Source organism: Manduca sexta, chromosome 14 (genome assembly GCF_014839805.1).
Source record: "Manduca sexta isolate Smith_Timp_Sample1 chromosome 14, JHU_Msex_v1.0, whole genome shotgun sequence".
Lineage (NCBI taxonomy): Eukaryota > Metazoa > Arthropoda > Insecta > Lepidoptera > Sphingidae > Manduca > Manduca sexta.
The window spans coordinates 9079606-9105863 of NC_051128.1; the positions used below are offsets into that span (position 1 = coordinate 9079606).

Sequence of the window (26258 nt, forward strand, 5' to 3'; positions counted from 1 at the left end):
CGGCCGTCTTTGAATACGTGCTCCTGGATACTATGCTCTGCATTTGTTTAACTTCTAACAATATTCTGTAGCGACGCCTATGATGCTAGCATACTGTTTATGTGCTACTAAACTCCATCCAAGTTAGTATTTTTATGAACAAAAAACACTTTATTTGCAAATAAATAAACTACACAATAATTAGGCATATCGTCTAAGCTTTACAATACTGGTCTACATAATTTCTTCGTTTTGGTATTTTAAGTACTGAGCTAATATTATGTGGTGGTTTCTAAGGGTTGTAGCGAAAGTTTTAAGTGAGGTTAATACACCATTCGCTTCTCTAATTAACATAACAATGTCCTTATTACTACTCTAATTGTCTTTGATAGGCTATTCGCACTGCCTTATAATTGTGATGGACTTTTCAGAAGTTTTATATTCATGGGAATAGTTATGTCGGTCTTTAACTGTAAGATTTTTAAAGGCTTCCTACACATTTCTTAATGTTAAAAGTTGCATACATTCATAAAAATATTAATATTTTTTTTATAAAATGTTCAATCAGACAACCCTTACAAAAACTAGATATACTCACAGTATAGAAACTAATTCATTAATCCAGAAAATAGAAGTAACATGTGCCCAAAAATAAATGAAAATGAGAGGAAGACCGCAATATCAGCGGAGCACATTCGCCTGCCCGTCCTGAAGTTTGCCCGGCCACTGAATAATTAACTCGATAATGGCCAGATCGCAAATAAACTCCAAATTATTGCACTAAAACTTTACCCACGCGTTAGAACTATGAAACATTATTGCGTTTAAACCTATTGCCCAGATAACTTTTTAAACTTATTATTGAATGTTCTGTCCCATGAACGTATGGGGAATTCATTTTAATAGTTTGCGAACCATCTGCATTTATTCCACCTTAAATTAATTAATTTGGAACCATATATATATATATATATATATATATATATATATATATATAAGTGAAAGTAAATGTATAGGGGAGTTGTTTTAGAAAACTTTATAGAAGTACACTGTGTTTTAGGAGATTGTTAAAAGTACTACGCAGTAGGTACTTAGACGAAGCCGTAAGACTTCTACGACCGCGGCGTAGCGCGTATAAATTTATTATATTTGGTATATTTTTTTAATTTTAATCAGTGTAATAAAATATTAATGTACAATTTACCTTTCAAATGCGTAACGGTATGCCCATAATTTTAACCACAGAGTATACAGTAAACTGTGACACTAAGAACACTGACTTAGTTTTCAAATCTATTAATATAATCTGGGATTCTAGATAATTTGGCCATAACCAGAACTTCCAAACATAGTTCAAAGTTTGTTATAACCTATTAACAGGACTATATTGATATGGAATACAAACACCAATGGTATTTGAATGGATTAAGCCGCCAGCACGTTAGGTTAATTATCAGTTGGTGTTCAATAATAGGCCCGCAGTGAATCGCATTGCTGTTTACAACTCAGATGCAATCTTAGCCCAAACGTGTATAAACTAATAGCACAGCTAAGGGGTGACAATATAATTACTTAGAATTGTGGTGTGAAAGTAAAGATGATCTTCACAAAGTAAATTTGTGATTATTGTAGGAATTTTTCTACGTAAGTTTTTTATGTAAGTTTCGTAGACTGTGATCCGGAAGTTACTGAATTCGAATCTGAGGTTGAGGAATTTCATGTGAGTTTTGTGGCGCGATCTTAATTTGCATTAGGACAGGAAGATGATTGTGATAAAACTATATGAGGTTGTGTTATTTGCTCGTGAGTCGATATCACTTAGGAGGACTCTAAGCAAACGTATATTTTAAATGCATAACACAGTTGTAAAGACTTAAAAATATTATAAAACATTACGCGAAACTATATTTGAAACATATCTATTACGCTAGTTTGATTACATTACATGCGGTTAACAAAATCTTTTTTCGTGGCGACAATTACCGTTTCGTTCAACATTTATGGAAGGCGTGCAATTTGAATATTGCTTAGGGCGTTCGGTTCTGGCAGCTCCAGTGGCCAATGTCCGGTATCATCGCATAATACCTTCAATTGAGTGTCCACTACAGCCGATTTACATAAGCGGAGATAGTGGCTGCACGTTCCTGGTACTACGTTGATTGCTGTCTACTCGCTCAATTGCTAATGTTAAAATTGATCGCATTTAAACGTAGCATTTGGCTATTGATTGTTGTTTACTCTTTTGAAAAGGCAAAGGAAACGTAATTTTTGCGAAACAGTGGTATAACACGATTTATGATTGATTGGAGACATAAACTCTGTGCGAAACAATAGCGGCTTTTCTTTTCAAATTGCCAAAAGCGTTCCTCAGAAGAATAAGTCTTAATAATATTTTCTTTGGACTCATTTGATTTATTTGCTTTATGTCTGTCGCAAAAAGTTTTTATAAGTAATCACTCCGGTCCTCTTTAACGGGATATTAAGGAGCCAGAGAGAAATCTCAAGGGCAACGCGATCAGCACATCCACAATGAACGTTAAATTTGTATTCAGCTCGCAAGTTTACTTATAAATCTTTAGCCACAATTTGTACGAAAAATGTTAAATCTTCTATACACTGTATTCATTAAGAAATTCAAAATATGCTGATTTGTTGTTAAATATGTTTTAAATTAAGAATAGTTACTGAAAGATCATTATTTTCCGAATAGCATAGACGGTTAAAAGTAAAAATATATTATCTAAAATTGTACGTTAATGTAGCAAGTTCATACAAAATTTATTCAATTTTCTTATTTGGCCAAACACGACAGGTAAATATGTGTTCACGTTGTAACGCGCACGTTCTAATTAAACAATCTAATTGGGTCAGGAGTGTGGCCTGTAAAACTCGCCCCTCCCAACACGGACGCTGACGCCTGACGTCCGTCGACTGTGCATTGTGGACGCCGCCTATGGTTTTACATTCGGTTAAATATTGCGCCCGCCGGGTTTCCGTTTATGATGATTTCGGACCTGCGATGATGTTTGTCCATTTAATTTGTAAAGCCTTTGTCTGAATTCGGTTTATTTGACGCTAAACACGAGTATTTGACGCAGTTGTCTTTATTGAAGTACGTTAGTTTATACCAGATGGATATCGTGACAATTCCATAGCTAACATACCATATGCTTGTAAATAATTCTATAGACAATATTATCAGAAATGCAACACAAAAACTGTAAAATACGTTGTAGCAATTGTATTTATAGTGAGTTGAACGAAATCGGGTGCTAGACGCAAACTGGCCGGGTAATGGCCCAAGTTGGACTAAGCCCGGGGAAGCCCCGGTACGTGTGAGGAATGCGCTCCGGCACGGCGCGGCACCCCATCCTCGCCTTATTACATACGTGATTCTTATTTATATTATATTCGAACGGGACGCGTTTTCGATATACGAACAGGATGCGGGATTAACACATTGCCTCTTAGCGTTCTTAGTGCTCAACGTGTCGGTAAGTATCTTACAAACTTGCCGCCGAGTATTAGAAAATATTTTATTCCTTACGGCTTCCGGTTCTTTTTCGGAAAATGTTATTTATATAGACGAAAGTGAAAATGTATGTTCAATATACATATTTAAATTAGCAAGAAAAATATTAATCGTTCTATTTGTGTTGTTTCGAAGTTGTTACTGATTTTTGGTATCATGTCTATTGTGAATAAATACAAAACATCCGACGGCAATATATCAAACGTGTGAAGTCCTTTTATAATGTATTTTCGGTGGTATCCTATAGGTTTGTTCGGGTTGTAAGAAAACCCGGTTTTCCCGTTGGACCGGATGCGCAGTTTCCGTCCAAACCGAAGCGTGACAACTGCTCGCCCGAATTGCCTTCAATCGATTCAGTTTAAAATAGCTGCCAATATTGGAATCAAATGTAGGTGAATTTTATGAGAATCACTATCTAGGAATAAATATTGGAAATACTTCTTACCGCCTTGGAAAATTCTTGGGAAAATACACGTGTACGTACCTGTAACAATAATACAACAAATAAGAAAATGCTTTAATTTATAATAAGGAAATACGACTCATTCGAACATTTCGTAGCGTAATTAAGAAGGATTTCCATTAGGAAATTTTGAACGCAATGTTCATAATAATTATAAATTGCGTTACCCTATTCATTTTCATATCCATACATCATAATATTACTCGCGTTTGTACCAATTAGATGGACGCAGATATGGCGAAAAAATAAAACCATAAATACAATTTAAAGTAATATCTGCCTAAATTATAGCGAAGCGCAATTACTCAGAATTAATGGTGAAATTAATACTTTGACCGTTCATGTTAATTGAGAGCTTTATTTACAACGGAATTTGTGTTGCTGATGTTTTAATTACATTACGAGGAATTATGAATTTGTATTTACTCACGTTTGACACTCTACACTTATGGGAATAAATTTAACTTATCAAAACTTCGACGGATTTGTAGTTTAGAAGCCAATCGTAGCAGAAAATGAGCAATTATAATACACGAAGGAAATCTAAGAATACACGGAGGTGATCAAATTCTCTTCAGTGAGTAATGAAACTGATGTAGAAAGTGCTCGGTTTCAAGTTATTGTTAAATTGATATAATTAAAAATACAATTTAATTTATTATCTTCATAATTTGCTAAAAATGTAACACCAAACATGACTTAGTATTACCAACTACTGACCTTTGATAGTAACAAAGTATAAATACATCAAAAGTTGCCGTTTGCATTACCAGAACGTTCACGCGAGCCGAAATATTCCGAGCGTGTATCAAAATTTACATGAACTCCAACGTCATTCCAGATGTATTAAGGAAATGTTATTTTATGCTTTGATATGCAGTAGCAATGCACCCGCCATTGTGTGTTGAATAAAGTGGGATTTACGACGGGGGCCATTGCTTACAAGCAACGACCTTTGGACATATTTATGTCATATCCTATGGTGCCACGAAATGATTCTATGAAATATTTGATCTTTTGTATTCACTTCATAAACTTGAAATATTGCATCTACATTTTATTGCATTAGATATTGTGTCGCATAATGTGTCTTTTGAATGTACATTTATTTGTATGTCAATTGCATGAGAATTAAATTTTTGGGTATTTATATTACTTTACATAGTCACGCTTCCTTAACATAATAGGAATTAAAAATATATCGTGTAGGACGGAAACATGGTTGACTTTTATAAAATTACTCGCGCCCCTCAAAATTACATAAAGAACTAACCCCTATAACTCAAAATGCATGTTGGAATATTGCAAATTCTGCCTTGTAATTTTCCCTTCTTTATGCCGTTACTGACTATACATAGGCTACGTACTATAATTTATTTTACGAATACCACATAAAATTACAGTTTATTGAGTAGGATATGCGTATGAGTGACATCAAACAAACCGCGCTCTTTTGAGGCCGGTAATACGATAGTTTCTTTGACATGATAACGAGCCATGCCTTCGCCCGCTCAGATCAGCTGAATACATTATATTGTATTGACGCGCCCCTGCACCGCGGAGGAAATATTGAAATATGGAAACGTAAGTTATCATTTTCGATATCTAATAAAAATCATGACTTAGGGCTACTTGTGTTGACTGTTTTAAGCTAAATATAACTGAAATTACCAGTTGGAATATTATGCTATGATAGGGACGTTAATAAACATCGATTCAAGTTCGGATGTTTTCCTGAAGATAGTTAAAATTGTAATCAAAAGGTTATCGTCCAATCCAAATATATATAACTCAAAGGTGACTGACTGACTGACATAGTGATCTATCAACGGGCAGCCCAAACCACTGGACGGATCGGGCTGTAATTTGGCATGCAGTTAGATGTTATGACGTAGGCATCCGCTAAGAAAGGATTTTGATTAATTCTACCCCCAAGGGGATAAAATAGGGGATGAAAGTTTGTATGAAACTTTGTCAATTTTAAACCGATCGGGCTGAGACTTTGCATGCATAAAGCTACTATGACGTAGGCATTCCCAAAGAAAGGATTTTGATAAATTCCACCCCTAAGGGGATAAAATAGGAGATGAAAGTTTGTATAAATCTTCTTAGGTTTTCGACTGATTGAACTGAAATTAAAGATTGGAGCTACTATGATGAAGACGTTCGCTTAAATAGGATTTTGATAAATTCAAGCCCCATGGGGATAAAATTATTTTGAACCTATCAGTACCGGGAAAATATGTAGCAAGATTTTTATCATACAGTGGACTTTTATCCCGGAAAACTCCTTCACGCGGGGGAAGCCGCGAGCAAAAGTTAGTTAACTATAGAAGGGTTTATACATATACGTTAAAATGAAAAATTAAAATCGAGACAAAATGAAATGCGTTGTTGCCTCCCACTGCAAACTGAGCCTAAGCCTCCAAAGAGATAAAAAACTTTTAATTGGAATTTTTTGTAGATTAAAACAATTATTACTGAAAAGTTTGCCAGAAATAGCTGCAAAGAAAAACATGGCGTTGTTAAGTGAAATAAAGTTGACTTACTAATTGGACTAGCTTATGACCCTTTCCAGAGATATCTTTTTAAAATGTTCAATTTACGAAATATATATAGTTGAACATTTAATAAAGATGTTAACAGAGGTGAATCGACGACATGGAAAATAAATTGTTTCCTAATGGAAATATGCTTTCCAGGCTTGTATTAACGTAAAACAAAACGTCATTGTTTAGTTCTTTGTTTGATTTTAATGTACGAGGTATCTTATTTCTTTTGTAGGACCTAATGAAATCTGTTGGCATTTACTTTTTTGCCCTTCAGTATAGCATTTGCAATGGAGGGTATAATACCGGAATTCTAGATGAAACTCCATTATGCTCAATGCTTCGTGCGAAAATGATATCTTATGTATTGCAATTCTCTGTTATTTCGTAGAAAAAATAAGAAATATATTTTTTTTTTCTAAAATTAACTCATAATAATATGTTTGATAAAGTATGTCGTGTGGTTTCCACGTTTTAGCTAGGTGAAAAATATAGTGTAATATTGATGTTATTGCGATATTTATTAAAGTATTTAATACATGTTAAAAATAATACAGATGATATTTTAATAACAAAAATAGCTGATATTTAAATAAATAGCTTGAAAATGTTATAAAATAAAAAATGAATTTTAATTATTTCCCAGGCAGCGCACGTCACACGTCGATACGCCGGTCTGAGCCGCACTAATCCTGATTGCAGCGTTAAGCACAAAGACACAATGCAGGAATTTGTTGCACGGTGTGTTTGAATTTAAAACGACGAAATTAAATTTAATATTTCGCAGAGAATAGTTAATCCTTAACCAAACATGGCGGAGCGGGACCATCACGACTGGCGGAACCGGCGCATTAGGCGCGTCACTCATCAACAGAATGAATCATTACTTGAAGAGTGCGCCAGTGGCTCGTGTCAAAGAGTCTGTAGCTCAAAGGTCCTCCTGCCCTACCGCCCCCACCCTCCGCGCCAAGGAAGGGCTGATTGAAGGGCCACTCTAAAACCTCGGCCACCCGCTCGTTCGCTCGCATTCAAGGGTCGAATCTGGATTATAGGGCGCCAAACTCTGCACCTTCATCCGATATGTATAAATATGTTTGCTGCGGTGGTAATTGAAACGCCGAAAATTGTAGTCCTAACGTAATTTCACGCCATTGAAACCCCGAACTGAGTGTACACAATGAAACTGCCTTATTAGGCGGGTTTTATCCGCCGACCGTAATAAGTTGAGTGAGCACGAGTTTGATTAGATTATGATATATTATTATTTTGTGCGTTGTTAAAAATATTTCACGAAAATAAGGTTTCCGTACCCTTAAGTGGAAGCGTGTGTGTAAGCGTGTATATTTATACGTGTGGAGGTAATATAATGGCATATATAGCCATTCGTGCCTTAAGGCGAAGTTGCTTTGTAAGTTATTATAAGAGAGGTGCGCCGAGGGAAATGAATGTCGAGTAGGTCGACCCGTTGTCATTCATATTAGCTGCGACGGTTTAAATTTGTAATCACACTGCGCCAATTCATGTTCGTCGCGTCATGTAACTGTGATGAAAACGGGAAAACGAAAAAGTAAACGACCATTTTAAAACGCAGCGCTCGCGTTTGAGAATACTATGAATCAGATAGTACCTGTCTACACTGCAAACAACTATTGTTTAGAATATTCAACAGATCCTTTTTAAGGAATGCGGTGGAATAAAGAGAACTCTTGATGTATTTGGATGTAATTTAAATCAATTAGTAGATTCACGTATTCGTACAATGTACAGATTTAAAACACGAGCCGTAAAGCGCGAGGAAACAGAAGCGCCTTAATAACACTCACGAGTGACGAAGTCCGTCGTAATACAAAATGATTACACACATAAAGAACCTTATCTCTTTACACTCTGCACTGGCATAAACCGGTTACAGTCGAGAGTAACCGTTCCGCAACCGCTCCGACGTTTACGGGTGTTTTACGCATCAATCTCGCCGCCGTTATTGGTGCCGCTAGAAATTGAAATCGGAATTATGAACAGATAAAAATTGCGCACCAAATATTCCAAAATCGAGGAGAGAGGCTTCTGGCCCCCGGTGCGTCGGGCGCGGCGCGCGGCGAGGCGGTCGGATAGTCGGGGCGGCCGAGGCGTGCAGCCTGCTGACTAGACAGCAGGAAATGTACTATGTGCCGCCGGATATCGGCGAATGTGTTCGAATTTTAACTGAGTCAACGAAAATTGATTCTGTTCAATTTTAAGTAAACATGACGAGCCGACGCTTTGATTGAGCTAAATCCGGCTCGTCGCTACGCTCGTCCAACTGTTGACTATTGTCTACGGCTGATCGAGCTACGATGCGATACGCGATAGTCACGCGTGTAGCACCCGCTACGAGCACGTCCGCTACTCACTATACATCACTATACTAAGTCTATTAACGATTCTGTTGATTGTCTGCCGCCTCTGGATTATCTCACGTTATGATTCGAAATCGACGTGATTTGGAAAATATAGATTCAACTCTATTTACTACACGTGCAATAAAAACAGGTATGCGCGCTCGTTACATTTCGTAACATATGTAATTACGTTCGCACTTTGCCACCTTAAACATTCGGCCACAATGGAAAGAATATATTTTAAAAAGAAATACACAATAACAAGTGCGAAGCTAAGGAGTGTTGAGTGTATTACAATGAGCTGGCATAATAAGACGGCGCCGATGTGGCTCGCGGTGCCGCAGAAATATCGTGAGAGCAAATGTGTGGACCGTACCGCAGAAACTCTTGTTCGCCGTGTCGATATTTTGCTATGCAATGTGCATTTACAAGCACACAGACTTGCAACGCAACTTTATTTTTTTATATTTATATCGCTGTAGATAATCAAAGATGTTATAAGAAGTTGCAAGAACAAAATAGCTATATTTGTTGCTTTTAAAACGCTAAAAGATCCCTCGCATCTATTTATTTTTATACTTGTATTATACAACAGCAAAAAATAGCAATTTTAGATTACTGCGGATAAAATCCTGTTAAAAAATATAGTAAAGATACGAAATTTTTAATGGTGTGCTAATTACAAACGATGACATCGCGTTATCAAAATAAATAACGTGAAAATCACGACGGCAGAGAGCAAATGTGTTTTTAATTATCATGCATGGGGATGAATATAAATGTAATTGGTTTCCCAAATCGGTCTCCGAATGTTTCTGGTGTTTGTCTAACTCGATGTTATCGTCGGATTCCCTTTGAAACAAAAACAAAACCTTCGTGGGAGCACTTTTTTTCTGCGTATTGTGAAAATATATCTGATGTCTTTTATATTATTAATACCTACTGCGACAAAATATGTATAATTTTTTTACAAATAATGATTATGAAATTATCATTTTTTTTTACAAATAATGATTATGAAGCGTTTTTTTTTTATTAATACTGTAAGTATGAAGTTGATTCTGTAGTAAGGCTAAAAGCGGTAAGATGTAGAAAAGCTATTTTATTCTGAAAATTCTTGGGAGTGAGAGAGCTCTCTGAGCGGTACAAGCTTTTATCCTTTGAATTGATTTTATGCGATTAATGTCACTGGCAGACGTTAAAAACAATTATGTACTAAGAATGTAGGTACATTTATCATGATGTCAAAGCCACGATGATAAAAAACAAACGGAAATTTTTGAAACAGTCTAATTGTAATAAGAAACAAACTACAAATTATTCTTTAACGCCTTCACAACTTTTAAATACACAGGTAGTTTGTGCGGATTGAATAAAGCCAAACAAACAATGGCATTAATTAAAATAAACAATAAACCTTCGAGTATCCGAATACCATAGAATAGTGGAGTTGAATTTGTATATTTTATTTTCGCAGGTTAATACTCGTCTCGTTATATCGGCCGGTGAATTTGCATTTCACAGCGAGTTCATCGGGTGCATCTGATTTTGCACTTAATTGCCGCTGACAATTAGCAAGCAGTAAGTTGTTTGGATTAATTGAAGTGAAAATATCTTAATTAATGGGAAACGTTAACTTAGTGCTTTGCTGTGCTAATTGTTGAACAAAAGCAGTTTTATAGGGTTCAATAATTTTTTATTTGTACTGTTTTTTTGTAGCTGTTTACGTATGCCAGCGAAATAATGTTTAATGAAAATAATTGCAGTAATGACTCAAAATAATCTGTAAGTTATACGACATATTAAATTGATTACAATTTGATCATAAAGTATGCGTTTGATAATACAATGTCATATTAATTTCGAACGAAGCGGTTGTTCGTTGTTAGACATTTTGGCAATTACCCATTTTGAAGTGTTGTGAAAATAATAGCTGGAAACTGCGAAGTGACTCAAAATCTATGTTAAAATAAAAACGTAGCTGTAACGTTGTATTCTTTTTACAAATCGACAGTCACCTGACTGAAAGCTGCAAAATAGGACTCTCTTCAAATACTTGCTCTTTTTGCTTCGAAAACAAAGGATTTACAGGCGAACCGAACTGTTCCACCGGCGGCCCGCTACTGCGCCACTACCAATGGAGTGCCAATAGCTCTTAAAAATACAACTTTTCCGGCAACACGAAGAACTCAGCCTTTTCCTGATATGACACCTTTAGTCACATTTTCAAGCGGGCTGACAAACAATGGATAAAAATTTGATGACCAGTTAATCAACCGTTAACTATGACGATGAACGAGTTGGCGGAACTCCTTATTGCCTCAGGGTCAAAAGGTGTCTAAGGAATTTCAAAATATTCCTCCTCATTTTAAATTATATAACCAGTTAGAAGCAAATGTGGAATATAAATAGAAATACACGAACAAACTTAATAAATATATTAAAGTTTATTCGTGCAATGCATATTGAACGTGTGACAAGTGACACTACTGTCTCGCCCCTCTGTGACTCGATTGTAAGTAGGTGTTCCCACTCTCTGCCGTATAGGTAACGTGAGCTAAAGGTAGGGGCTAAAATATTGAACTAGCTTACCCCGCCGGTAAACATTTTTGATTGAGTCCGTAGGTACCGGCGTTTGCATACATTACATTTGCATTTGCCCTTTGCTCGGAAAAATAAATTGTAGCCATTACTCCGGTACAACATTTTTGACAGTTGAATCCGCTTTTAATGTACCACAAATACTTCTAAAGTGTTATTTTTGTGGAACGGAACGTGAATGCTAGAAGCTTGTGGTGTTCTTACTTGTATTATTTTAAAGAACGTCTTAATGTGCAAGATGTGTGTATCTAATGCAATAATAGCAGACAACCGCCATGGTTATGTTACGAAATTGCATTTGCGAAGTTAAAAGTACAACCACCCCGATTGTATTACGTCTGGTTAAACAAACAATCTGTAAATATTGTGTAACTATTAAATATAAAACGAAACAGAGCGAATTGCAGCCGAGAGGAAATTGTAATAATTGAAAGGAAAACTGTTTTCCATTATTTATTGTGAAACGGCGTTCTGTAATTTGCAAACATTTTTTAACTGGCAAACGATTTAATTGTTTGTGATGCGCAGTGTGTCGAGATATGCTCGCAGCGGATAAACGGATGCGTCGGATTAACGACACAAAAATAAATTCGTAACATAAATGAACAAAACACACCGCCGGTACATCTGCTCAAGATAAATACAAAACGCTAACAAAATTCTTTATAAACTCGGCGCTTAGATGGCACATTAAAGGCGAAAACGAAACCTCCACCTTTAATTACACCGGCTGGTTTCTTTCCTTATCTCAATTTTATTACCATGACAATACACAAGCACGCCTGTTGAATTATTTCGAAAAGCCGAGCCGGTGTTATATTATAAAAAAACATTTCGGCTAAATGGTGTCAAATCATCGTTGTACGCGCAGCGGAGAGCCTCCGCGACATAAATCATAATATTCGTAAAGAGTGTAAAACCTTTTGCAAGGAATTCACTGATATTTCACCAACGTCGCTACCATAACTCAAATGTGTTCACATGCTTTTTGGAACAAAAATGTGAAGCTTTTCGAGAATGTTAAACATTTTAGCCTTACTTCTTTTAAAATTGAACGGGTCTGAATATTTATATTCAAGAATATCCAAGAAATTCTGTACTGACTAAATGAACAGGCTGAAAGGATAGTTCACAAGCTTTACCGTGTTTAAATATTCTTTGTCTATAGAATATAGAAATAAAATAAATGTTATCAAAATGATTATAGATTTCTTCAGCAATTCTTTGCTGCATATAATTGAGTTCATGAATTTCCTTTTACCTAGTATTCTTTAAGCATCTATTTGAATTTCTTCTATAAAAATGAAAGCGAAATGAATTTAATACTTTCGTGTGTAAGGAAATCATCGATCTAACATTATTTGTAGAAAGAAATTAACGCGAGATTGAGCGGAGACAAGATTACTTTAAATCCCTTTTTATAAATATAGATATATTTTACTAACAAGAAAAATGGTATTTTAACATCGGTATACAGCGAGAAAGGAAGAAGGAAAACAAATTTTGTTAATAGGTATTACATCAAAATTGTAGTTAATATTCAAAACCCTAAATAAAAATTATAAATTTTCCTATTGTGAACATGAAAATTCTTAAAAAAGGTTTGTTATATTTTTATAATGATTAACTATTCCAAATATTTAAATTCTATATTATTATTTGGTTTAAGTAGAATAAAATACTTATCGTTTAGGCTAACAATGAGGGAATGCCAATGACATGACTTAGCACGCGTTTATACATACAGTTATATTGTCCTTGGATACACGTATCTAAAATTCATGCTCTAAATACGAAGCTCCGTGGTTGAGCACACACTTGGTGGGCTTTTATTGCAAACCACACGAAAGCAATCTTGAGCTCGGCAGGCTCGTACTTTACTTTCGTGTATTTTTACTTAAAACATAATGTTCGTTCATAATCTTTACGGAGATGAATTTTATTCAAATGTTGCGACGATTAGTCACATAAGACGGAGCTGTTTTGTTTTATATCAAATGTGAATTCGAAACACAAGTGGGGTTTAGGTTGGTAAATTGTAGCTTCGCTATTTGCTTTTTAAATTTCCTTGAATTGTATAGTGATACTGTCTGTGAAATATATGATGTGCAAGACAGTTTTAAACTTAGATTTTTAAATCAGAGAAATGATGAAAGAATCAATGCAAGTATAATTTTGAAAGTAATTTTACACCCTGTTTGAAATGGGGTCTAAATGATAAAATACTGAATCATGAAATATAATATGGTGTACTTTTTATAAAACGATCCAAAATAGTGACATTTTATGACATTATAAACTAAAAATATCATTAGATCTTGTCCTATGTTTTAATATTATACACTGAGACGGCCGTTTAGCGAAATTCCTTAGCGAAATTAAGGAATCATTCAGAACAGACGAAACGGTTTAAACAATGCGCATCATTCAGATATCCCATTAAATCGTGCGATTTAGCTCGCAGGAGCGAGTTCGAGTAAATTAAGCAAATTAAGAGCCCGCTCCTGAGACAGTAATTACTGAGCGTCTATACTTGGCCAACGACCAAGTCCGAACACGCCGGGTTATCCGTCGTATGTACCGGTTTTGTCGCGGTCCCATCAAAAACGAAAAACCAACCGCATTCTACTAAATTGTTCCTACTTTCTAGAAAATAATAGTGTCGTAATTAGTCGTTTTAATTTATAGTTGTTTCTGATAATGTGCAGTTTTAAATGTTTTGTGAATAAATTTTCCTTATTTGTTTATTATACGACGGTAAAGTAACTATTCTGCATTTAATGTTAAGTGCATTTGCTACTTTCAGCTTTTGATAAAATTTTGTCGACTACGTGACTTGCAATAAGACACGATTTTAAAATGTAGAAATAAAAAATTTGTCTCATATAAAATATATTTTGGGAATTTACACCCAATAGCTCCTTTTTGACTTTCTTCAGTTAGTACCAATTTATTTTAAGGAAGTTGCAAACTATTTAAGTCGAAATAAGGAAGGCTTAGCAAAATTTAAAACCACATTTCGCGTATTCTTTTGCCTCTATTCATATTTAATTTAAATTGTATTTAGTTTCTGATAATTCTAACATCGTAGATCGTGCGACGGGTCCGTCCCCACTCGATTTATGGGGGAGCCTATTTCCCGATTTCCGAGCGTAACTCAATTGGTCAAAGCCCCATGGGTTTCGTATGGATTATGAATGTTATCGTACAGTAGCGTCTGTGGGCGTGAAAAATTTACGCTGCCAATTGACTTGTGTTATAAGATTAAATCTCAAATAATTTTTTTGCACATAGTTTCTTTGCTACAATATTTTTTCCGGTCTTTTTCGAAATAAACCAGAAGTGTAAGTGACCTACACTAGCAATTCTAAATACGAGGAAATGTAGATCCTTAAAAAAACTAGTAAAAAGTAATACCATAATTACCGCGACCCCACGCCACTACCTAAGAAAGTAAAACAGCGTCAAAGTGATTTATGATCGTGAATTTAATTATTATTTGAAATGCAATATACGGTTTTTAATTTAGACAACATGTAGGCTAAATATTGGACATAGAAAAGTCCAAAGTAAAAATATATTTAAACACGCCCAATTCATCTTAAAAACAAGATAACAAATATATTAAAATGCATATAAAATGATAACCTATTGGGAATAAGGTATAGGTTGTGAATGCGGAACGAAAAACGGGAATAACGTCGGAATGATGAAATAAGTATCAAAAGGGCGCGTTATCAAGTAAAACAGCTGTAGTGCAGGCGCGTGGGCGGGCGGCTCGTGGCGGCAGCAGGCCTATCGACTCGGTTCGCCCTCGTGCGTGCACTCACTCACCTCAAGGTCGCAGCGGCCGACGACCAGCAGCCAGCGGCGCGGCGGACGCGGCGGCGCGCCCCGCCGTACCCTACGCTCGCCTCGCCCCTCTTTACATTTTGACTACCCACTTTAAAAATTTAAGTAACCCTCGTCCTTCCGGCACATTTTCCCGGGTGCAGGCGACCGGCGCCCGTTACAACCCTGAGAAAACTGACGGACGTCACCGGTCCTCGACGGGTTTTATAGGCGACGGCGGGGCGGGGCGTCGGCGCGAGTTGCGCCGTCGATTCGCGAACTCGATAAATAAATTAATTAAAAGTGCAAGTGAGTGATCGCCCGCGTGCAGCCGACCTGCGAACTCCTCTAGAGCTTCCCCTTAATTGGAATTTCAGACCTATCGAATGCCTGGCTGAGACTCAGATTGTTTTGTAGTTCACGATTTACGAGTGAGCTGCAGTCACGCCGCTGAAACCACAGGCTTTGACGCAATGAAACCACTTCGAATCTTAATTATTTACAACTAAACATTGTTATAATCATCTTATATGTGTAACAATTATTTTAAAACTGCGTCAGACATAAACAACGATGCAAACCGTAGGCTAGAACTCAGCAAACGTCAAAGCTTTCCAAAAATTTCCATTTCAAATTTAAACAGATTTTCTTGAAGTGACCTGAAATGTGATACAACATGAACTGAAAACAGAATTCAGCGTAAATGTAACTTTTCATATTTGAGCGTTTAATCCGTTAACTGTATTGATTATATTCGTGTGTTGAAAATATTTTTCCGATACTATAAACCTGTCTAATCCCTGAAACATGATCGCGTCGATGTTATTTAAAATGTATTTTAATCCTCCTTTCGCAAACATGATTTGTTATGTTCACAGTAGGTACTGAGCGAAATGGAAAAATATCGAAATATTAGCTATTTTAAACTGTTGTAGCCTTTTAAGTTCGAAATTGAGAAATTCTACGAAGAAAAACATCAAAGTTTCTGAATCAGAAGCCTAAGCAACAACTCACAACTTGAGTTGTTTTTGAATAAAAGAAATTTGTATTTTGTTTTACCAACAATATCTTACCTTGCTCGGTAGCATTTGTGGCGAAATTTCTTTCTTTTATAGGCGTTGATTACAAGGCAAGCATTTTCTTTGCACGCGTGGATTTTTCATTAGTTCGAAACAGAGAAACCTCAGCTAAAAAGGAAATGAATTTACTAAAATCGATGTGAAGTTAATTACTTCTTTACAGGTCTTGTAACAGGAGACCTTTGGTTTCCAGGAAAAGCTGATTACGTGCCGAAGGCCGTCTACTATGACGTCATTGTCGCTTGATACGCACGTTGTTGGAACCACACAATATAATTTCACATAATATATGTAGTTCTTATATGTCCATAAGGTAAAAAAAAAATATTGCTTTGAGATGAAGACCCTAAAATGTGATTTATCATCAGATTTAGGACTTTACAGGTTAGTGTTAGCGCGATAAAGTACTAAAAAGTTGAATAGAACATAGATAATAAAGTTTGACACTACAGCCTTTTAAATATCTCTGCATTTAAGGGATATGTGGTACCATAATGTTGCAATATCAATCTCATAGGTACTGCGGAAATTACTGTTGGTCGAAACTTGAAAAACCCTACCAATAATACAGTTTTAGACTGATTACGACGCTTATTCTAGTTTTTGTAATAACTAGCTGACTAACTTAAAAAGGTAAATAAATAAAAGAAACTGGCTAAAAAACTATGGGTTTCTCTACGCCCATTAGTGATAACTATAATATGTACGCGTTACCTCATCGATATATAACAATATGTGTACTATGTAGAGAGTACACAATATATTGACCAATCCTAACGTTATATGTATTATTGCCGCATATAACTACATCAAGATAACGATATCAATTTCATCGCGTCGTCCTAGATATGAACATGTAATGAACATAACTGGGTTTATAAAACAACTTTACATTCTTTTTGCACATTTAATGTGTATAAGATCCCTATGGTAGAAATTATAACGATTAATAGAGTTTCGTCACAATAATATCTTTTGTTTTATGTAATTTTAAAGTTTCAGTATGTGCGTTACTGGTCCAATGGAATAAAAACTCCTTGCGAGGTAATTTTCCGAAAATCCCACTGCAATAAGGTACATAGATGACTCAGTAGAAAACGGACCAAAATTACAACAGTGAAATTTTAGGTGACGGTGATTCTAGAGGCTTGTTGAGTCATCAGTTAATTATACCGATGTCCATATTATTTGAATTTTATAAAGTATAAAAAGATATGTAAGACATCATGAAATAAAATAAATACAAAATATAGTCTGTAGCCTATAAATATATACGTCTCAGCGATAGTAATTAAATCTAAGGAGACAAATGACGTGGAAAGGAATGTAATGTCTATTATACCGTTAGATAGTGTGAGATACAATACACTGTAATAATATGTATATTATCCAGTAACGTATGTAGGTGTATCGATAATATAACTCGAGTGTATAGTTAGAATAAACATTTATAACTATGTAAAATTTTTTGCTCTCCATAATGGTGTTATAAATATATGTATGCTACTTTAAAGTATGTTACGTTGGTATATATATATTTATTATTTTTTATAATGCGTAATTGTTATTCTATTTACTAAATAGCCCTATTTATCCTTTTCTTATCGATCCCATGGTTGTCTGGAAGATATCCCAGCGACAAGACCGTCATCTATACTTCTTTTTCTCACTTTTTCCTTAAATTGTTTTATTCATGTGCAAAAAAGTACGAATAAGTAAATAAATGGTTTGTCTTAGAGATGTATGAGACAAAACATACATACATAACATCACGCATTTATCCCCGAAGGGGTATGCAGAGGCGCAACTAGGGCACCCACTTTTCGCCAAGTATGTTCCGTCCCATGATGTGATAGGGGGCGAGCCTATCGCCATATCGGGTACAAATTCCAGACTCCGGGCTGATACTGAGCAGAAAAACCCAAATATCACTTTGCCCGACCCGGGATTCGAACCCAGGACCTCAGAGCGCTATTGTACCGGACATGCAATACAACTACGCCACCGAGGCAGTCACAGAGACAAAACAATGATTAGTTATACACTGATAACAAGTTATTAAAAAGACATATCAAATAACACTGTCGTAATATTTAATAGAATGTTTCAACATCCTACTATTTTCCTATTTTCAGTCTTGTTTTATTTTAAAAAAATACACATGCAAGTACATCCTGACGTAATAGAAATATAATATTCTGTTACGGCTGCCGGCTATGTAGCGGAAGGAGTAGGCAGAAGTGAAATCAACGCACACCGCCACCAATACCTTTACGGATGTTATTAGTATTATGTATCACATGTACTTATGATCACGCATAGCCTCAAAGGGTCGGGCAGTCATGACTACTCCACGTATACTTTGCCCAGCTTATTAACGTCCTATGATGTGATAAGGGACGAATCTGTCACCATTTTGGGCACAAATTTCAATCCTGGGCAAATCTGATATGTATTTATGTTTTTTAAACCATCAATACGCCTAATTTTGTGTTCCCCGATTTCGGTGTTGAATCTAGTTAACCAACCAAGTACGCCGCAACAAGTTCAACGAGGCGTTTATTGGGCTAATAATGTACGAATACTAGAATTATATTGATAGTAAACATATTACCGAACACTCGAGTGAAATAAGTTGTCCAACTATAGTTTATTGAGTTTCAGATCGCCCTGTAGAGCTATTCGATATAATGCCACTATAGAAATATTATATGGTTTTGCTACTAGGTGTTATTAGAATAATAACACGTAAATTCAAATTATCAAAAAGTCTCGGAGAAAATTAAAAAAATAGGAAATTTTGAAACAAATTAATGGCTCTACTATAAGTTAACAAACGTACACGTGTTTCAAGCTCGTAATATAAAAACATAATAATTATGTGGGTAAAAGGTTTTATAGCTTTATAGGAAATCTTGTATGATTTTATTTCATTCCTTGGCAGGAAATTGAAAATGGAGAAAAACACGGCAGAAGTATCTTTAAAAAAAGTAGAGTCACAAATTTTGTTCGTGGGGAGTGTTAACCCATATGATTCCTTTGATATATTGAGTTTTGTTCTGTTTTTATCGAGCGGTTATCATTACCAACTAGGTACGATGCATTACTATGGAAATTAGGTAAATAACGGTTATTTTAATAAGGTTTCCATTAAGATCGTTGCGACCATATACAAGAAATCGCGTTCTGAAGTTAGCCATTGTATATTCAACTAGATTTTCCTACGACTCAAAGAAGTTATTTCGAGAAAAATATTTTCCCGAGATAAAAACGAAAAAAATATCAAGATCGGTTTAGTAGTTCCTGAGATTAGTGAGTTCAAACAAATAAATTCTCCATCTTTATATATTAGTATAGATTAATGTAGGCCGGAATAAATTCTGATTAAAATGAACCATCAAGAAATAAATTGTTTTTGTTAGTGAAACGGCAAAATTCTTACAATTAGGTGCAGTGAAACGCCTTGTGAGGCCTAAGTACACTATTATCGAAATAAAATTGTAATAAAGTTCAAAGTATAAAATGCATATCCTTTTTGTTGTCCACGCAAATTCATAGAATGTTCCTGAAGTCGTACTTCAATAAACGACGTAAGTATCTTAATTAGTTTGTATTTAACCTAAAATACCGACATGGTCGCCTAATGATCTAATATAATCGCATTACGAGGTCACGTGAGTGGAGCATCCGTCCGCTCCGTAGAGCCGACCGGTTATGGATTAGCCGGAACGATATGGCTGTAACCGTGCCTTGCTAAAGTCAGAGGTCATATACTCACGTTTATGAAAAGTTTTTTATAACCATTTATACTGAGTTTCGAGGATTTTCAACTAAATCAAACCACATAGTCGTGTTTGCTTCTGCTAAAATCAAGCCAAATTCATCCATGAATTAAAAAAAAATCACAAAAAATTCTACTTTTACTTTTATTTATCATATAATAATTTAGTGTATATATGGCGTCTGTGTGAGTGTATTTCTGATTGTAAGTGTGATGTTGCCGTTGCAAAGAATTCTCTTAGAGCTAATAGTAGAGATATTAAGGCATGTAAGAAGACGTCATCTGATGGTTAGGGATCCCTACCGCTTACACCACCTAGTCTACAGTGTCCAACAAATCGTAATAAGATACTTTCTTATATTTAATTTTGTACACTAGTTTATATGTAAAAAAATAATACGAAAAAGATATTATTCTTCTTTGAAATCAGCATCAAAATTGATCGAAAAATAAAGCAGTTATTTATACTTGAAATATTTCTGTGAGTAAAACTAGGGGCATGGTAGGGTTATCGGGCTATCTCTTTCTTACGTATGCAGCATTATGGCCGGTGACATTTTGTGCCGTCATAGTTTGCTATTACTATTATTTGACAGCTATCCCTTCCACCAAATTTCAAGGCTCTATAACGTATTTATTATTGCGTCGATTTTGAATACTATTTTTCCTTAACATTTTGGATGATACATATTTCTTAAATGTATTTTTACAAAAGTATCAACCACCCTGTTTTGTTGTCAATCCTTGAGAGAATTTTTCTTTATTTATTATTTATATTATCAGGATTCATGTTTGCCACTACGCTAGTCTAACTGACTCTACAAAACCTAATAGTTGTCTAACTGCTAAGAAAAATGTCACATTGCTTTTCTGCGGGATAGTAGTGCCATCTCCTTCCAGCCGAAACTATTAAGTTGTATATAAAATTGGCTTTAACATGGATCTACCACTTATACAAACCGGTGGTAAATATATTACATATGTAAATATCTAAAAGTTGGTTTATACAATCGTGTTTATTTTGTCTACGAACGTAGTGTTTTCATAATGTAAGACTCAATACCATATTTAGTTATTTTCCATTAGATTTGTATACAATCAGATAATCAATACGATCAATCAGTTAATTGAATTGGAATTATGATTACTTAGAATATTGTATATAGAACATGGCTACGTAAAGAATCTATGATCGTCTAAAATTAAGTTTCCTTTGGTCATAGTAGATCTATCATTAATGAAATTAACTGCACATATTTCTTATATTGTTATACGTTGCAATATCTAAGACTACCTAACTTTCTAAAATAGTTATTGCGTCATCATCATGAATCATATACTGGATCACAAATAGCATATTCCTAGCTTTTAATATTAGTTCTTATTCGGTCAAATGTTTATATGTTACTACGTTATAAATAGGTTCGTTGGTGATGTATTCATAATTTCAGAAACAGTCCTGAATGACAAAATCGTGTACAATCAACAGCTATTTTTAACATTAATATGTAGATAATTTTAAAGGCATATATTATAATTTCTGCTTGAAAAATAGTATATTGGAAATAAATTATTTAATGTAAACATAATATTAAGGATTACGTAAATCTACTTGTTATTCAAAAACTAAGAAATTAGTAAAGATGTTTCCACAACGTATCTCGAAGTAGCAGCCCCAGATCTGGAATTTTTTTGAGGCGGGGCAAAATCTGGTAAATGTCGCCCCCATCCACCTATATTTTTACCGTTGTCATCATCATCATCACTTTGCGCCCGCGGGAAATAATTTTAGTATTGAATGTACTGGATGTCTCAGTAGTCAAAGTTGCATTAATGATGTGTTATGTATTCGTGTGCCTAGTTTGAATTTGCCGCTCTCTGAATTCGCCGCCCGGGGCATGGGCCCCGGCTAGCCCCCCCTTAGATCCGGGGCTGCGAAGTAGGATGTTAGAAGCATAATAATTTAAAAAAGTATTTAATACATAGGTTAACGGCATTCTTAGCATTTGATCGATATCTATATATATATAAAAATGAATCCCTATTTCCCTTGGTCACGTCATCACGCGTGAACGGCTGGACCGATATTACTATTTTTTTGGTGTGTTTGTTATTGTCAGAAGGTTCTTATGAAAGAAAAAATTCAAAATATTGCACGGAAAATTAGAAAATTTAAGAAAACTTAACGAAAATATTAATTTTATATAACTGTCAACTGTTTGAAATAACTGTCAGCGATTGACAGAATGTGCGCTGCAATTCATGGTTAAGACGGGACAACGTCTGTTGGGTCAGCTAGTAAAATATAAATTAGTAATAAAAAAATGGTTGAATAAGATATGCTGACTTCGAACAGTAATTTCAAATATGCTGTCATGAGCCCGGATAGCTCAGTCGGTAGAGCATTGGACTTTTAATCCAAGGGTCCAGGGTTCAAGTCCCTGTTCGGGCGGCTCTATCTTTTTCTTTTTTTTCTTTTCCAAGTGTCATTTAATAAAAATATAATGTATTTTGTTCATAATTTCATTAATAAATCTTCATTGCATGTTTAAATCCGAATGAATTTTATTTATTATATATATTTTTTATCGTATTCTATTACATTGTTAAATGATAATTATTACACCGATAATATTATTATATTATAGAAAAAGGTAAAAAAAGAAATAAAAAATATATTTATATGTATCATATATATACAATTATTAATTTCAGTACGAACCAGTACAGCCCCTGTGGCCTAATGGATAAGGCATCGGCCTCCTAAGCCGGGGATTGAGGGTTCGAGTCCCACCAGGGGTACATGTAGCATATCGCAGCTGGGTTTTGTTCGACTGTCTTATTATTATTTATATTTTATTTTATATATCCTGAGAATACATGGTTTGTGTGCAGCTTAATCTTAACGTCCTATCCACCGCTAGATAGCGCCACATTTGTACTCGTGCATTAGCAATAGTGGCGTCAAAATGTAGGTACCTACAGTTTACACGCGAAACTTCACGCTAAATATGTTTTTATACTTTTCTACTTCTGATAATGTTTGCATTGCATTTTGTCACAGAACAATTAATAGTTATCACTTATAAATTAGATGCGCTATGCGGCATCTATTAGGTATTTGTACATTTTTCTTAAAATGCTGGTAACGTATTTTTAAATCCGAAACTTGTGGAACTGAGCATACAGGAACAAACACAAATAAATAATAATTTTAACACCGTCTAAAACAATGATTTATGTACTCGTCGTCGGTTTAGGACATTCAATATACGCATAATAAGCTCTTTATTACGTCGTACAGTCGCAATAAAGAGCAATAGAAATTGTGAAATGCCTTCAATATTGAAATGTCGACCCAGTTTGTGTGGCTGCGGGGCGTGCACGCTGGAGGGGGGAGCGGGAGGGGGAGGGGGGCAGAGGGCCGCGGGGCCTCGGGTGGTGACCGGTGCCCATGGTGTGGGGTGGCTCGCTAACTCACTACAATTAATAATGGCTCGTCATACTCATCTATTTTATCACCTAAGCTGGTACTTATTCGCACTGCGAATGGTACTATCAAATGTACTTTGGTTAATGACGTAATAGAAACCTTAGGACGTGACGAGGTGTTGCTGAAATATAAGCCACCTACGCTGGTTTTATAATCTGAATAACTTCCGAAGTAAATTAATGTAAAATATTGTAGGTACAGGATTATATAAGGTGGGTATCAAACAAATATAATATAGATGGGTTTTCGTTTCGTAACACGTAATTTTATTACAGATTATTTAAAACACAATTTATAATTTTCTATATAAATGCTTACCTAAAAAAATATTGTTTCGTGGCGCGAGGATAATTGCTAAATCCCAGTGGTCATATTATTCAATGTTAATTATGTCATGGTGGTAGAGATATATAGGAATTAAGTTTTGTTTCAGATTCTAAATCATTTTGGAACGGTGAGCAATTTTAAATAAATATCCTGAAGACGAGGAATATAAGGTGCGACGGCGATGCTCAGGTTCTGCGCATGGCTACGTCTTACGCTGACGCTGAAAGTCTTTTCATGAAACAAGTCCCAGAGGATAGTGCATTTCCGTGGTTAAAAGCAGTCTGTCAGTCTTATACTCTCTCTCTCTCTCTCTTATGTCAATGACGTATCATTGGAGTGTGAAAGAACAATTAACACTCTCACATTTATTGTATTTGTAAAACATGTTAGTTTTTTAAGTGTTCTCTTATCGCTTCATCGATATCACATATTTTTACAGATTCAAATACCTGAATATTTAACGAGCAAGTATCTTTATATAAGCCAGATACGAATTTCATAACAATATTCATAATGTTAGTGAGTGCCGATGACAGAGCCGCGCACGGCGGGAGGCGAAATGCGGCTGTCACTCGACTGTCGGGGACACAGCGAAAACAATACTGTTATTTCTATGTAATAACTATCGTCATCAGATGTCTACAACACGAATACGCCTGTTTACATTAATTGTGATAAGTGCAACAAGTTTCTATTGGAAGTAAATTAATTAAATTGCCGACACGCAAGCGAAGTCTTCAGCGTGACATTTATGTATTTATAATTTGCTAGTTTTCGATCCCGACTATGGCCACGTAAAATTGCGTAATATAATATGCATTCGTTTAAGGTGGAATTATTTATTATATACTACCATTATTTCGGTAATGCCCAAACGATCAAATCGTGTCGAAGTTCGGAGCCATTCAAATAACTTATAAATTTGTATGGTCAGTAAACAAAATATTTAGGTATATCATCTCAAAACATCGTAAAGTCATTAATTCATTTGTAGTCTTATGTTAATCAATATAATCATTAATATTGAACTATTGTATCGATTTGCACAGAAAAATATATTCCATTACATATTTTTGTGATTTTTTGTATTTGAGCAAACCGCAACGGGTCGGTACAAGATGGCGTTGCTAGTTTTATTGCCTGTTTGCACAACAAGCTGTAATGGAGGACTATAATATTGACAGACCATTAATTCGACAGGAAATTGTGCTGAAGCCGCGCTCACTGCAGGTGATTGTGAACTTTTCAAATTATCCGCATGTAGCGCGGTTGTTCCACTTCAAATAGACTACAGAGTGGCGAGACTGGGTGGCAAGTCGGGCTTTTTACTCTTGGGATATCAAGTTGAATAAACTTTGCAAGCTACAACGTACGTCACATAAGTATGTGCTGTTTATATAACTGCTGCCGCGCGACACAACCAACTCTATCGATTTTTCTCCAACGTATATAAACAAATACTCATTAAGCCCACACGTCATGTTAAAAGCCATCATTACGAGTGACTTGTTTGAAGAACAACGTTAACTCGAGTGGTTTGTATGTCAAAATAAACAAGATACGTATAAGTCATGATATATTTGCATATATGGTTAAAGTTAACTATAATTTGTTAAAATAGTTGTTATATTACTTTTCCTCATTAAACTAAGTATTAAAAAATTAGAGCACGTTTACTTTTTTCAGGTGGCTTCTAATTTTTATCATTTTTTTTTAAATTTTCTATTGGACACGGCTAATGGGTGTAGAAATTATTTTGCCCAATTATTCCCTCGCATTTATAATATTTTCTAACACCGCAATTTGTCATCACCCGCACCATGGTGAAGTAAATAAGATGTGTAAGTAAAAACCTGATTATGCCACCAATAAATGATATGCCCTACAAATATGCTCCATGTGTCCGCGATAGGATAAAGTGAATTGTATAACTTAATTAATCATACTTACAATAAATTCAATTAATTTATATTAATGATGGATATTCTAAATTAATAATACGACGGTCGGGATCATCCAAACTATTGACACAATAATACTTTGTCTATAAAACTGTGTCATATTCAAGCAAGTTACTGTATGTTATACATTAATATACTCAACTAGTTGTAAGTATATGATAAGTTGGAACATGCTAACATTTGTCCCTGTTTATTCAGAACTCGAAATTTCCGCCCTCAGCAGGCGTCAAAGGAACATATTCTTTTAATTAAGCCACGCGGAAAGCGTCGTAACTTTTACGAGG

At 35.2% G+C, this 26258-nt stretch overlaps 1 protein-coding gene and 2 non-coding genes across 3 annotated transcripts in view; 2 read left to right on the plus strand and 1 right to left on the minus strand.

Annotated features, from left to right (window-relative positions):
* LOC115445226 (matrix metalloproteinase-2) overlaps positions 1-26258 on the minus strand; it is a 146192-nt gene that overhangs the window by 71545 nt on the left and 48389 nt on the right. The window lies entirely within an intron of this gene.
* On the plus strand, positions 22573-22645 carry Trnak-uuu. Its single transcript has one exon. It is a non-coding gene; the product is annotated as a tRNA-Lys (tRNA).
* Trnar-ccu lies at positions 22923-22995 on the plus strand. The gene has a single exon. It is a non-coding gene; the product is annotated as a tRNA-Arg (tRNA).